The sequence below is a fragment of the Pleurodeles waltl genome, chromosome 1_2 (genome assembly GCF_031143425.1).
Source record: "Pleurodeles waltl isolate 20211129_DDA chromosome 1_2, aPleWal1.hap1.20221129, whole genome shotgun sequence".
Lineage (NCBI taxonomy): Eukaryota > Metazoa > Chordata > Amphibia > Caudata > Salamandridae > Pleurodeles > Pleurodeles waltl.
The window spans coordinates 401,908,852-401,925,217 of NC_090437.1; the positions used below are offsets into that span (position 1 = coordinate 401,908,852).

Here is a 16,366-nt window from a genome sequence, read left to right on the forward strand (position 1 = left end):
AGGGCACCCAAAACCACAGACTTTAGATCACTTCTGGAAATCAAGAGGAACCTCTGCCTGGAGAAGAGTTGAAGAGTTGAGCCCTGCCTGTGACTGTGCTTTGTGAAGCTATTCTGCAGTTGCTGCTTCTGCCTGGTGAAAGGGGACAAAGACTGGACTTTGTTGTGCATGCCTGCTTGTGAAGAAATCTCCAAGGGCTTGTCCTGAGCTTGCCTCCAGTTGTTGAAGTCTCAGGGTCATCAAAGACTTCCCCTGCCAGCACCTGGACTCTCTGCTGAGACTTCTGCTCTGCCAAGTGGCGCCCTATCCAGTTCCTGGGGCCTTGACAGGTGAAGCTGGCAGACCAAGCCTGAAAATTTATGCACAGACCGCCGTGCGGGGAAATTTCTGATGCAACTTCCAAGAGCAGCTGAAGAAACGACGCGCCACCGGCTCCGTGATTAAAATCGAGGCAGCACTTGCAGCGCGGCAGGGAGATCGGTGCACGCGTCTGGAGAAACAATGCGCTACAGTGCTGACGGAGGCTGGTATCATCGCAATCCACACAGTGCGGTTTTGCTATCACCGTATGGCACGATTTTCAATGCACACCTTGCTGGGCGTGGAAAAACAACGCAACGACTGCAAGGCCCCAAGTGCTGCCAGGATCGACACATCGCTCCCCTGCGTGGAGGAAAACGATGCGCCCCAGTCTGACTGGAGGAAGAAAAACAACGCACGAGCTCGCTTGCGGGTGAAAAATCGATGCACCGCTTACCTTTTTTGACACACACTCGCCCATGCGTGTTATTTTAACGTGACCAAGGTACTTTTCAACGCTAACAGTGTTTTATCTGTTTACCAAAGGATTTAAGACTCTTTTTGCGTTTTAAATAATAACCTGACTTGTGTATTGTGGACTTTTGTCATTTTGGTCTTGTTTTGTTTAGATAAATATTTTCTATTTTTCTAAACCTGTGTTGTGTAATTTTGTAGTGTTTTCATTAAGTTATTGTGTGTGTTGGTACAAATACTTTACACCTAGCACTCTGAAGTTAAGCCTGCCTGCTCGTGCCAACCTACAAAGGGGGTGAGCGGGGGTTAGCTTAGGGTGATTCTCTTTTACCCTGAGTAGAGTGAGGGTCCTTGCTTGGACAGGGGGTAACCTCAGTGCCAACCAAGGACCCCATTTCTAACAAGAGGCAAAAGTGGTTTACATACCTTGGTTTCAGTTTTCCTTCCTGGGTTAAATTCACCTGGTGCTTTTTTAGATCACCCAAACTTCTAACTTGTTTGGCTTCAGTGCATACCTAGTGAGCTTCTCTTCATTAACATTTATGACAACAATTTTGACCCTACCAATGTCAATACTATGACAGTACTGGGAGGAGTATTAGAATGGCAGAGGCCTTTAACACTGGAGCAGGACTTTAATGGCCGGTATAGCCTACTACGGTGGGCTATGAGGCTATAGTAGATAGGTGTATCTCTAGCCAAATTATACAGTTTCAATAGCTTGGATGGGGGATTTTAACATTCATCTTTGTCAATTATTATGCAGCAAGTCTTGATTTTGCATAAATCCCCAGGGAGATGCTCTGATGTATATCATGAATATTATCAATGGTGATTCTTTAAAGCTTATGATGCATAATTTGCAGTTTGCTGCTGATATTTTTTAATTGCCCTGTAGAAGGACCGACCTTCAATAGCAGCAGCAACTTCAGTACTATTGAGTTTATACTTCTTTCGACAGATATTATTGGATACTTTGATTATTTTATTATCGCTGATAAAGTTTTTAATGACCATAATCTTTGCTAAATTACTTTCTATGGATGCACTTTCTCAGCATAATCAAATGTGATTCAATTTCCTTTAGTGGCAGAGAAATACAAATGAGTGCTGGTGAAATTGGAAACTGTGAACAAACCAGGATTTTTGATTAATGTACTGTCTGGCAATTCTGTTGATGTTATGCATTGCTTGAAAGGGGACGCAGAGCCTGATATAATCCTTGATAGAAATGGGGTCTTTGGTTGGCAGTCAGGTTACCCCCTGTCCAAGCAAGGACCCTCACTCTAGTCAGGGTAAGTAACACAATCCAAATTATCCTGTGCCCACCCTCTGGTAGCTTGGCACTGAGCAGTCAGGCTTAACTTAGAAGGCAATGTGTAAAGTATTTGTGCAATAAATCATACAATAACACAATATAGCACCACAAAAATACACCACACAGTGTTTAGAAAATTATATAATATTTATCTGAATATTTGCAGGTCAAAACGATCAAAGACGCAATAAGTAAATCTAGAGATATCACTGAAAAGTGATATAAAGTGTCTTAAGTCTTTTAAAAGCAAACAAAGTCTCTTTTTAGCACAAAGTACCTGGTTTGCGTGAAAAATCTCCGCAATGGGCCGCAGAGGAGGAGAAGCGTGGAAACAAATGGGGTGTACGGCAATTTCCCAGGCCGCACACAGTGATGCGTCATTTAGTTTCCACGCAGGGGTGGCTGTGTGTCGATTTTCGGTGCTCGCTCGTGGATCCTCTTCGGGTTGCGGGTTTTCAGATGCCCCGGGGTCTGTGCGTGGAATCCTGGGATTGTGGAGCAGAATCAGAAGTGCTGTGTCGTTCCGGTGGGTGTTGCGTGGAATTTTTTTCTGCACAGCCGGCGCTGCATCAATTTCCCCTCTAGAAGTCGGGCAGCGTCATCCCAGGTCAGCTGTGCGTCGATCCCGTGGGCCGTGCATCGAAGTTCCGGTCGGAATGCAGGCACTGCGTCAATCTTCTCCTTGCAAAGTCAGGCTGCATCGTTCCGGTTTGGCGTGCGGTGAATTTCTCACTGCGGGGCAGGCTGTGCATCGTTTTTAGCAAGCTGTGCATCGAATTTTCGCCGCACAAGGAGTCCAGTTGCAAGAGAGAAGTCTTTTTGGTCCTGAGACTTCAGGGAACAGGTGGCAAGCTATATCAAAGCCCTTGGAGAGCACTTCTTCACCACAGCCAGGGAGCAGCAAGGCAGCAGGGCAACAGCAAGGCAGCAGTCCTTCACAGAAAGCAGTCAGGTGAGTCCTTTGGGCAGCCAGGCAATTCTTCTTGGCAGGATGCAGGTTCTGGTTACAAGTTTCTTCTCCAGGAAGTGTCTGAGGTGGTAGGGCAGAGGCCCTGTTTTTATACCCAAATGTGCCTTTGAAGTGGGGGAGACTTCAAAGAGTGGCTTAGAAGTGCACCAGGTCCCCTTCCAGTTCAATCCTGTCTGCCAGGGTCCCAGTATGGGGTGTGGCAGTCTTTTGTGTGAGAGCAGGCCCTTCACCCTCCCAGCCCAGGAAGACTCATTCAAAATGCAGATATATGCAAGTGAGGCTGAGTATCCTGTGTTTGGGGTGTGTCTGAGTGAATGCACAAGGAGCTGTCAACAAAACCCAGCCAGACATGGATTGTAAGGCACAGAAAGATTTAAGTACAGAGAAATGCTCTCTTTCTAAAAGTGGTATTTCTAAAATAGTAATATTAAATCCAACTTCACCAGTCAGCAGGATTTTGTATTACCATTCTGGCCATACTAAATATGACCTTCCTACTCCTTTCAGATCAGCAGCTACCATTCCAACAATGTATGAGGGCAGCCCCAATGTTAGCCTATGAAGGGAGCAAGCCTCACAGTAGTGTAAAAACGAATTTAGGAGTTTTACACTACCAGGACATGTAAACTACATAGGTACATGTCCTGCCTTTTACCCACACAGCACCCTGCCCTAGGGGTTACCTAGGGCAAACCTTAGGGGTGAATTATATGTAGAAAAAGGGGAGTTTTAGGCTTGGCAAGTACTTTTAAATGCCAAGTCGAATTGGCAGTGAAACTGCACACACAGGCCTTGCAATGGCAGGCCTGAGACAAGGTTAAGGGGCTACTTAAGTGGGTGGCACAATCAGTGCTGCAGGCCCACTAGTAGCATGTAATCTACAGGCCCTGGGCACATATAGTGCCTTCTACTAGGGACTTATAAGTAAATTAAATAGTCCAATTGGGTATGATCCAATGTTACCATGTTTAAAGGAAGAGAGCATATGCACTTTAGCATTGGTAGCAGTGTAAACTGTGCAGAGTCTAAAAACCAGCAAACACAGTGTACAAAAAGTGAAGGGAGGCAGGCAAAAAGTTAGGGGTGACCACCCTAAGGCTGTCAGCTCTAACAATCCTTCGTTCGTATAGTCTCCTTCGTAGGAAAATCAAGGACCTCCTGGCCATCCACACCATCTTTCTATGGTGATTATGGTTTAATTTAAATTGTTCTGAAGTTCATCCCAATCTGGTGTTGAATTAAAGCTATACCCAGAAACACAAAGGATGTGTCCTCATATACGTTGTCCTACAAGAGAGTGTTAGACTTTAGGAAAAAGGCCATTAGAGAAAATGTATGGGAATCTTTCATGGTATTTATGCCTGTAAAGCAAGTCATGCTTTCTGGTGAGTTTTAAATCTTTTATACTTGTCTAATTCTTCCCCTTCTGGCCTCAATGTTGTGATCCCTCTGGGATAATGGGTGAACCACTTTTTAGAAGTCTATTCTGGCACTGCCCATAACACAAATTTGACTTTGATACATGAAGATTTAATTGGGGATAGTGATTATATTAACTTTACGCTCTCTGAAGTGGTACCTGTCCTTTGTAGGTCTTTAAAATGTAAGGTGCCTGGCCCTGATGGTGTGCCTTTGCATCATTTTAAGGAGAACATTCCCCTTTGGTCTCCTCTTGCTACTAACATAGTGAGAAGTGCTCTTAAGTGGGACTTCACAAAATCTTTTTCACATTCCATTATAGTTTGTAAGATGGGAAATAAAGGGGAACCACAAGTGTAATTGGCTTATCTTCCTGAATGATTCATCAGTGGAAATTGGTGGCCAGATCCGTTTCGCTCACCTTTGAGGCCTGTGCACAGGAGTATAACATACTTTCTGCCCTGCTATTTGGAGTTCAAGACAGTCATGACATTATAGAAAAATAACACAATATCTGTCTTTTGATCAATAAATACACCACACCTAAGCCAGAGTAATCTCCAGCTGGCCTTTGTGGACGTAAGCTCTGCTTTTGACTATGTAATCCGTTTTAAACTGTGGAGTATAATGTCTGAGATAGGGGTTGACAAGCATATTATTTGCTTTTTGAAGCATTTGCATTCTGAGGTGTCCGCTAGCGTGAGTTATGGTCCTAAGGGGTAGGCAACTGCTCCCTTTAGACTGGCAAGGGGCATCAGACAGGTATGTGAGCTTCTCCTATTTCTCTCCATGCTTTATATAAACAGGCTTGAGAAGTTTCTGGTAATCTCAAGTAAAGATTTGTCACAAGTGAGCTCCTGCCCAATTCTGGATTTGTTCTTTGCCAATGAAAAGGTCCTTATGGCCAGGACCCCAATTGGCTTGCAGAGACCTCTAGCTGTATGGCGGACCTTGAGCTAACCATTAATCAGGATAAAATCCACATTATAGTTTACGGCTGAAGAAAGTTAAATTGAGAGCCTACACTATAAATAGTTTTATGATTGGGTCAGTCCCTACTTTTCCTTATTTGGGGTTTTTATTCCATAATGCATGTAGCTAGAAGCTGACTGGCCAAGTTCACTCAGCTGAGTTTTACCAAGGTGTTGTTCATTTGATTAATTTCTCATCAAAATTAGATATAAAACCTTTACAAGAAATGGCGCTTATTAATAAGTCTAAGGCCCATATTTATACTTTTTTGCGCCCCATTTGCGTCATCTTTTTTATGCTAATTTGGCACAATCTTAACTCAATATTAATATTTTGATGTAAGACGTGTCTAATGTCAAAATATAGGAGTTTGCACCGTTTTTTGGATGTGTGCACCTACCTTGCGTCAATGAGATGTAGGGTAAGCACTCCCATCCCAAAAATGGTGCTATCCCCATAGTCCCATATTTATTTCCCCGTGCTACAATGACTCACGGGTGGGAGGAAGGGCTAAGCTTAGCACCATTATTAAAGCCTGGGTCAGAACAGGCATTAGTGGATCCTTGGGCCCATTTCCTTGGTTAAACACCATAGAATTGGTCCACAGGTGCCCTCCCCAAGCCCCAGAAACACCCCCGCCCCCACCGGAGGGACACCAGAGGATCAGAGGATGGGGGACCCCATCTCAGGTAAGTCCAGGTAAGTATTTTTTTTTGCCATCGGAGGCCCTCACTTTGGGCCTCATAAATGGCACAGGGTTTCAATGGCCATGCCCAGGGGACACTTGTCCCCTGTGCTGGCCATTGGGGTGGTTGGCATGACTCTTGTCTTTCCTAAGACAGGAGTCATGTTTTTGGTGGTTGAGCACCAGGAAATGATGCTAGTCTGGTTAGAGGCATTTTTTTTTTCCTCTAACCAGTCTAGCGTTATTTTCTGATGCACAACCCCCTCCTTCCCCACCTCCACCCCCACCCAGCTAGTGGCTGTTTTTTAAGATGCTAGAACAAGCTTAGCTCTGGCTTGCTCCATTCAAAAAATACGGTGCCCGGCTGACATTGTGAAACAACACAAGCCGGTACGAAACTTTTTGCCGCAAAACTGCGTTAGCGCAGTTTTGCTGCAAAAATTATAAATATGGGCCTAAATGACATCCTATCACGACTTATGTAACAGGAATTTGGGGGTTCCATGATACTTCAATCCTTCAGAAAACTGAGATTGCCTTCCTGCAGAAACTGATGGCAGTTCCATCTAGTACACGAATCTATGTCATTCTGATTTGGTATTGATTTTTCCAGTTATTTCACTTTAATTGCACCCCTACTGTTATAGATTTCAGGCCGGTACCAAGTAAGAAACCAGCTTTAACTGGCTGGTTCAATCAGATTGTTTAATCTTAGACATCGTAGGAAGCTCCTGTTTCTAGCCTACTTAAATGAGATTTTTTCGTTTTTGAACTTATCTCAATTATACAGTGACCGGATGTGATTTATCTTTCTTGTAAAGTTATTGGCAAGGCGCACTTTTAATTCAAATGTTCTAGACCTAGAGATAGGACCGAACGTTTAAAACCTATGGTGGATGACTATTTACAAATCGTTACGTTGCCAGACATAGAAACTTACCTGAACTAGGCCACTTTTCCTCAGCACATATATCTCCCTCCCTACACGTTAGGCTCAAGACAGCACATTTTCAGGCTGCCTCTCTTGACACATGACCTTATTTTTCAAGCTTCCTCAGTGACCTTGTCGCTCAGCTCAGTACTCGATGCATTTTATGCTCTTGTTATAAATGTTACAGACCTTTCAGAAAGCATTTTGACTCACATTTTAAGATGGGTTAATCTCAGACATTGTAGACCATCAAAGGTGTATTTATTAGTCTACCTTCTGTCTACCTATTTGGGGGTGGTTAATTACATTCTGCTATTTGTAAAATATAAAAGTACTTTTTGTCGTGTCTGTGCTAAATATAGGGGCATATTTATACTCTGTTTGCACTGAATTAACGTCATTTTTTTAACTCTAATTTGGTGCAAAACTAACTCCATATTTATACTTTGGGGCTAGACCCGTCTAACTCCAAACTTATGGAGTTGAAGTCATTTTTTGGAAGTGGAAACCTACCTTGCCTTAAGGAGATGCAAGGTAGGCGTTCCCGTGCAAAACATTACTCTATGGCCTTAACGCCATATTTATACTCCCGTGCAAAAATGGTGCACAGGAGGGAGGAAGGGTCAAAAAATGGTGCGGAACTTGCTTTGCCCAATTTTTTAACGCCTGGGTCAGGGTAGGCATTAGGGGACCTGTGGCCCTATTTCCACAGTGGAACACCGTGAAATAAGCCCACAGGTGCCCTCCCCAGGCTTCAGGGACCCCCCTCCCACCAGAGGGACTGCGGAGGATGGGGGACCCTATCCCAGGTAAGTACAGGTAAGTATTGCATTTTATTTTTTAAAGTGCCATATGGGCCCCTGAAATGGGCCCCCCTACATGGCACTGGGTGCAATGACCATGCCCAGGGGTCCCTGGTCCCCTGTGCTGGCCATTGGGGTGGTGGGCACGACTCCTGTCTTTTCTAAGACAGGAGTCATGTGGTATGGATGGTTTTGCATCACAAAATGACTCCAGGCATGTTAGAGTCATTTTTTTTTTTACTCTAACCTGCCTAACGTCATTAGCCCCACACGACTAACGTCTTTTTTTTAAATGCTAGCCCACCCTTTGCACCGGCTTACACGATAACATAAATATGGTGCCTGACTGGTGCACAGAAATGGTGCAAGACGGTGCTAAACTTTTTGGTACAAAACTGCGTTAGTGCAGTTTTGCACCAAAAAGTATAAATCAGGACCATAATGTTTCATTTCTATATTGGTACTGACTATAATGTTGTGTAGTTTGTTTTGTTGTACACCCATGTATTGTTTTTATGTAATTTAACTTTTATGTATCAATTATGGTTATATTTTAACCGAATAAAGAAATTGTATTGACTGACTTTCAGCCAGAGTCCTTGAGAGCTCTGCCTCGCCACTTAAAAAGACAAGAAATTTGGGAGCCATTGCTGACCCAACATGTCCTTTGCAGAACACATTAACTCTATCTGCATTGCCTGTTCTCATCTTTGGAATATCATTAGAAAAATACTCTTTTTTCTACCATTTGTATTGAGGGAAGATTTAATGCAATCCATCATTTTGTCCCGAAAGTATTACTGCAATTCCTTATTGGTTAGTATACCAAAATATATTTTCCAAAGATTGCAGATTCTCCAAAATGCAGCAGAACGTATGCTTTCATGGCTAATGAATAATTCAGCCACTTCACTTCATTTGCATAAGCACCACTGGTTGTAAGCTGTGAAAGCCTTTTGTCTCTCTCATAAAACAATTTACAACATAGATCAGGCAACATATATTTCACCCTTGCTTGCTTGGCATCGACCATTGCGTGCTTTAAAATGTAAACATACAATTCTGGTAAAGAACCTAAGGTTTCCAAAGGCCGAAATAGGTGGTCATTCATTAATGGAGGCGACTACTGAAGAATGGAATAGGCTGCTGTTCCCATCCCAAGCAAACTTTTCAGAAAGATACTTAAGACCCACCTTTTGACCAGCGCTGTCTAATTTTCGGGGTTGGTGTTGCTGTTTCTTTCAGCCTTTAGTTTTCTCCCCATAACAAGTTAAACCTTGTTACGCCTCACTAGCACTGGGACACTTCTTTCTGAAGTAGCTGTTGTCATTTCTAAATGGTCCCATTCATTTATTCATAACTGAGCTGTACTACTATTAGTGAAATTACATCAACTGTTTTTGGATCCAGCCGGATTCAGCTTTAGCTGTCCACTGTAGCGCATGTGATGAACAAAAATAAAATATACTCAAAGGGGTTTGGGGTCAGCCTTTCATCAAGCATAGGCTGGTTTGGATCAGTTTCCTGTCATTCCTTGAAGAAAGTGTCCTTCACGTCTCGAATAAGGCCTCAAAGTATCTTCGCTGTATGTCGATGCTGCAACTACATTGTTTACTAGGAGTGTTAGTCCACCTATAGAGTCCTTCACATTGCAGGTGGTGAACCGTTCGTGAATTGCAATAGAGGTGCATTTGCCACAAAAGCAGCAGAGCCAAATGTCCTGGGAGGTAGGAAGGGCTGGAAGAGCCTTACCAAACCTCCTCATCCACAGACCCTGGCAACAGCCGTGTTACAGAAGAATGTCACGGGAAAAAGTGTTGCTGCATCTAAGTAGACAAGTTGGATGCTGTAACAAGGAAAAAGGTGAGGTGCTATAGTCCATTAAACATCATTTCGTTTTCCTGCATGTAGAGCCCGGTCTCACTCACCACTGTCACCTCATAATGTAGGACATTTTTCCTAATAACTGTTTCAGTACTCTCTCCCTTGCTCCCAAGTACACAACAAGCACTGACCAATGACACAGAAGAAGAAAAAAGGCACAAGGAAGGACTACTTATGTGGCAGCATAGACACTTGAACAGCCATCTAGAAAAGGTGCTGCAAATCAAATCCCTGTTCGATAAGGGCCACATCCCTCTGTGATGAGACCATATCAACAAAATTGTGATCGCCATTTGCAGGGAAGCAGAGTTTCAAGAAAGTGCAACTTTAGCAACACAAAAGGATGATGTATGGAATGCTGAACAATGCAAACACTCAACCCCAATCACAGATCTAAGTTTAATCCATCGTTCTTTTGGTCATCCTGCCACCCCATTTTGGACCCAGCCATATGCAAATCAGTCCTGACCCTGTTCCTCATGAGAACAGTCCAGCCCAAACTGCCAAGCCAGGTCCTCCCTGGACTGGAAACAAGCATCCTAGGACCGGTTTCAAGGTATCACCCTTCATCAGCCAAGCTAGCTTGAGTCCAGTGGCATGGAGAGCAAGGGACCCACATCTGGGCATACCCTTCCCACTTAGGGCAACTTTAGCAACACAAAAGGATGACGGACGGAGTGCTGAACAATGCAAACACTCGCCCCCAGTCACAGATCTGGGTTAATCCATTGTTCTTTTGCTCACCATGCCACCCCAGCTTGGACCCAGCCACATACAAATCAATCTTGACCCTTTTCCCCATGGGAACAGTCTAGCCCAAACTATCAAGCCAGGTCCTCCTGGGACCGGAAACAGGCATACTGAGACCAGTTTCAGTGTCACCCTTCATCAGCCAGTCTAGCTTGAGTCCAGTGGCACAGTGAGCATGGGACCCATGTCTGGGCATACCCTTCCCACTTAGGGCAACTTTAGCAACACAAAAGGATGATGGACGGCGTGCTGAACAGTGTAAACACTCACCCCCTATTACAGATCTGGATTTAATCCATAGTTCTTTTGCTCACTGTGCCACCCCAGTTTGGACCCAGCCACATGAAAATCAGTCTTGACCCTGCTCCTCATGGGAACAGTCCAGCCCGAATTGCCAAGCCAGGTCCTCATGGACCAGAAACAAGCATCCTGGGACCGGTTCCAGAATCTCACCATTCATCAGCCAGGCTAGCTTGAGTCTAGTGTTATAGTGAGCACAGGACCCACATCTGGGCATACCCTTCCCACTTAGGGCAACTTTAGACACAAAGGATGAGCAACACAAAAGGATGATGGACAGAGTGCTGAACAATGCAAACACTCATTCCCAATCACAGACCTGGGTTTAATCCATTGTTCTTTTGCTCACCATGCCACCCCACTTTGGACCCAGCCAAATGCAAATCAGTGTTTACCATGTTTCTCATGGGAACAGTCCAGCCCAAAATGCCAAACCAGGTCCTCCCTGGACCTAAAACAAGCATCCTAGGACCAGTTTCAAAGTATCACCCTTAATCAGCTAGGCTAATTTAAGTCCAGTGGCACAGTGAGCACGGGACCCATGTCTAGGTATACTCTTCCCAATTAGGGCAACTTTAGCAACACAAAAGGATGATGGACGGAGTGCTGAACAATGTAAACACTCACCCCCAGTCACAGATCTGGGTTTAATCCATCATTCTTTTGCTCAACATGCCACCCCAGGTTGGACCCAGCCATATGCAAATCAGTCTTGACCCTGTTCCTCATGGGAACAGTCCAGCCTGAACTGCCAAGCCAGGTCCTCACTGGACTGGACTTTTAAGAAAGTGCAACACTCAGGTCACTTAAGTAAAATGCTGGAGTCACCGTGGGAGGTACCTTAGATATAACTCAAATGTTACTCTTTCAAGAGTAGCCCTCATACTGTTTAGAAGAAGAGGTATTTATGTAGTGTAATTCAATGTAATTAGCACCAAACTTTCTACGTCTTGTAGAGCAACGTGAGGCTCCACAGTTCCCTTAGAATTATTTGACAAAACGTTAAGCTATGTAAGAAACTTCAAGTCACGGCGTCCCCATGACACTTTGTCATGTGGAAGACGTTCAATTAGCCTTGTCTTTTTAAAGAAAGGAAAGTTGTGATTTGATAATTATAGCTTGTTTCTAACACTGTAATAAGTGTTCAAAATCTCCAACGTGCAAACTGTTGGCGGCTACAAAGCCAGAACCGATTCAGCCGCACTTGAACGCGGCCACGGAGGCCTGCTGCCCCCTTCCAGGTCAGCTCCTTGCGCTGTTCTTTGAGCCCATGTGTGCTGTCCGTGCCTGAGACAGTTCTGAGCTTGTCTTTCCCTGGGGAGGGCGGAGATAACCTAAAGCCCTCGGCGATGAGTCTGTACTGGTAAACATTCAGCCAGGTGTGCCTTACACAGGGTAATGTACATGGCGTGCAGAACAGTACGTGCTGCCTCGCAAAGACTCAAGGCCCGGGCAAGTATTCAACTGCCAAGCATCCTCGCCTTAGGCCAGTGAGTGGCTTCCCAGGAATTAAACTACTGTTTTTTGCTGCGTATCTGTGTCAGAAGGTGTCAGGGTCTGAGGCAGCCCTAAAACCTGATGTCCCCAAGGCATGCCAGTCTCACAGGCAGTGCTTAATTTGTAAATAAAAAGCTCCCCTTTTAAACAAGCGGCTGTTGCAATTAAAAGTGCGAGCACACAATACTGAGGCAGCTTAAACCTGAAGCCACATCGGGCCTCTTCAATCCATTTACAGCCATCCCGTACCCCTTCAGCTCACTCTTGTAGCTTTCTGCTTTTCCCCTTTCTGACGCTTTTTTGTTTTTCTCTTCCTTCGTCTTTCCCACATGTCTTTTGCTCGCAGTAAATGCTTGAGGCAGAAGAATAAGCCCCGGCCCTAAGAAATAAGTGCCGGTGCTCAGCACCGGAAACAACAAGCACAAATTAAGCACTGCTCACAGGCCTCCACCCCAAAGCACCACCAGTGACAATGTTGATTTATTCATCGTAAAATATGCTGTGTGTAGCAGATCTGGAAGGACGCGGCTGTACTGAAGACCCAGGAGAAGAATGCGAAGTCTCAGCTCAGGTGCAATAAGAGCAGGCCCTCACTACCGCTACCCAAAGAATGTGCCTCAGTGCGGGTGCTTCTTGTGAGCCCCCCCCCCCCCCCGCCAACTGTGCCTCAGTGCGGGTGCTTCTTGTGAGGGCCCCCCCCCCCCCCCAACTGTCTTTTTAGACCGATCTCTCCATTGGTTTTAGCGAGTTGCCTTCAATTACTTTACTTTACCCTTAAGCTCCCACCCCCCACGACTCACAGTATGCCACGGTCTGACCAGTGAGGTAACGAAATTTGAGGGGGGGCCTGCAAAACACATGGAGGGGGTGGGGGGGCGCACGTTCCAGACCCAGCCTGGAACTCTTAGGCCCAGTCAGTGCGGGAGGGGCCCCCTCTGGAGCTGCCCCCTTTCCCGCACCGCAGGGGCTGCGGGGTCTATTGTTACACTACTGCTATGATACCCTCAGGTCAGCTATTTTTAGTATATGGGTGATGGTGTAAACCTGAATATGCACTAAGGATGAATCTGTAAATTGGTGAATCTAAACATGCGGGTAGGATTAATGAGTCAGAACATGAACAAAGGCATACTGAGTAAAAGGGCAAATCTTTAAACGTTTATGGCGGTAATGCTTGGCATATTGGCCATACTTAACACAACTATATCCACTGTGGTGCAGTTATTACACTGGAATAATAGTGGTGATTTTTGTACACATTGTGGGCAATGTTAACGCAAACGTGTCCAAATCTGGTGCAAAGAATGACTTGTAATTATGGTGGTGTTTTATATTGTGGACATTTTTTGGCACGATGGTGCCCAGGGACGGTGTAATGCTTGCATTGGCATAACATTGATATTATTTATTTTTTAATGATATCGTCCATATTGATATTATTTAACGATTCAGCCTTTAAGATGTGTCTAATCTGTGAACATCAGTGTAAGGATGCACACACCCTTGTGGTTTCCTATCCATACATTAATTCATGCATTCAGCTAACCAACCATTCATCCATACACTCGCCCATAAATTGTCTAGTCAACTCAGTCACTCACTCAGCCACCAGTGTATTTACTCATTCATACAACCATTGGCTTTTAGTCAAATTCACACAATCATACAACCTCTCCAGCACACACCGCTTGCTATTCAATAAATGAAGTGTTTTTGCTTACAAAATAGCTAGATTTTCCAATCAGTGAACAAGTGCATTAACTTACAAACTATGCAGGCCCTCTGGCTTCGTCAATGGTTGTCTCTCCTGATGTATGGGGTCTCATGCAAGGGTAGGGGAATTCCCTTTTTTTAAACACAGTAAACAGATGGAAAAAGGCGAGCATTATGCCCGAGGTTCTGCTGGTTTCACCTTCGTCTGCCCTGAAATTACCCAGCGTTGGAGCTTGTTTGTTGAGCCTCGCCGCTAGTGCGCCAACACAATCCTTAAGGCAAGCTCCGTGCACACGATTCTGCCAGTGAAGATGCTCTGAAGAGCACTGGCAGTGGTCCATGCGAAAAACGTTCATCAATGTAATTCTATTTAAGGTAAGTTGGTTGCCTGGCCTCTCACAATGCTCCTGAAAACAACTGTGACGTGTATTGTTCTTTTTTCCTGTCCAAAGAGCAGCGAATGAAAACTAATCGCACAATAGAGGCGCTGAAAAGGGGTGAATTTTGACCATTCTTTAATTCGTCCAATTATTTATTTGTCCACCCCTCACGAGACTGAAACTAGCATGCTGATGAACTTGACATGTCTATTGAATTGTTTACACTTTATTATATTGTTTTCCTAACTTTGTTATAATCCCAGAAGCATTAAAACTGTCAAATGGGGGGTTCATTCGTATTGGTTTCTGTTTTGCATCTTTAAATATGTTTAGAATCTGTCTAAAACATTAGTAAAACAGTTACTAGCCACCTTAAAGCTATACCTATTATTGCATCATGTTCAAGGCAAAATCCTAATATTTCAGAACTGACGAAACTATTTGTACTTTAAACATAATTTTTACTGCCGTGTGTTCTATGTATGTGTCTAAAATCGTTGGAACAAGAGACAGGCACAGCTACATTGACAGAAGTATAAGGAGAAAGGTAAAACACGATACATTTATGCAGAAAAATACAAAAGCAGAAAAGACAAAGAGGCCGATAGACAGGGAAAGAGAGAACTGGAAGAAATGCCCAGATGAGATAGTGAGGAGAGAAAAACCCCACTGAGTGAAATATTTAACACGCGAGATAAATACCGTATATTTCGTAGGAGACAGGACGCACGTAGAATTCCATACTGAGCATCAAACTCAGCATGTATAAACAAAGTTTGAGACTGCCCTTCTGAAACTTACCTGGGGAAAATTGGGGATAGAGGGACCATGTTGATATATGCAGTAAATGGCGTTACTATGCATACCAATATTTTGAACGCTACTCACAATTGGACCAGAGAAAAAAAAACATTGAAAGAAGGCGAGGGAGGACATAAGAGAGAAATGGAGTGAGACAAAACAGATATTGATTGGGAGGAACTGATACTTCAACTGAAAGAGAGAGGGAGTCAGAGAGAGAGTCAGATGGAGGGGAATGGGAGAAAGAGAGTCTGCTAACCAGAGTATAACATGCAGTCAGAGACACCCCTCCATTACCTGGGATAAAAGGATATTGTGGTCACTTAAGGAGTGCTTTAACAGACGTCCTCTCTGATGGATTACCGAGGGTCAGTATTGGAAAGTATCTCATGTGCTGAAACCGCTTGTGGTGTGAAAACATGTTGTTTGTCTGCTGGACACAGCATACTTTGTACTCTGAACTTTTGAGGCTTCACTGGATAATATTGGCACGCCTACAGTTTTTCCTTGCCATGTTTTTTGATTCTGAATTTTGCCTCACCTTATCTGTTCGCGTCCCTTCTGATTTCGGTTCTCTTTCTCTCTGCTTTTGCAGTTCTCTGTGTGCAGCGCCGCTGTACACCAGTTACTGCTTCACTGCTATCTGGTGTCCTTTCATAGCACCACCCCCCGATCTAGCTGACCAGGGTGCGCCCCTAGAGAACGGATGTCTACCCTTATAGGGATCCAATTTGTGGAAATAAAATGACGCAAGGGAAGAAATCTCAGAACCCTTGGTCATATGTCGCTGGAGAAGAAAGGGTTGGTAGGCCTTTTCCAATCCACTTAGCTCTCCAGGCTGACCCCCTCTGGAAAGGGCTTCAAAGGTCCATACCACTGAGCTGTGCATTGCAGAAATGACTCAGATGCTAGCTTCCATTACTTTTCCAAAGTGCCTTAATGTTGTAAGCCAGTGTTGGGTCTTTAGCCAGCAACCATTTGAATTCTGGGACTTGTAGGTTTAATTTTATCTTTGTAAGCTTGGCCTTACAGAAGTGTGAATAGCTTAAAAGCCATTGCAGGATGAAGACGTCAGACTTATCAGCTACATTTTCCTAATCGTTTTTTGGACAAATAATGAGCATGAATGGTTAAACCATTCATTTTCTTTACTTACATTATGCAGCTTG

General features: G+C 44.3%; 1 protein-coding gene across 1 annotated transcript in view; it reads right to left on the minus strand.

The window, feature by feature from the left end:
• Positions 1-15,602, minus strand: part of GLYATL2 (glycine-N-acyltransferase like 2) — a 124,288-nt gene extending 108,686 nt beyond the window's left edge. Inside the window, exon 1 of the mRNA XM_069240103.1 lies at positions 15,495-15,602. The gene's annotated coding sequence lies outside the window, so the exon portion shown is untranslated. The remainder of the gene's footprint in view (positions 1-15,494) is intronic.
• Between the last annotated feature and the right edge of the window lie 764 nt (positions 15,603-16,366).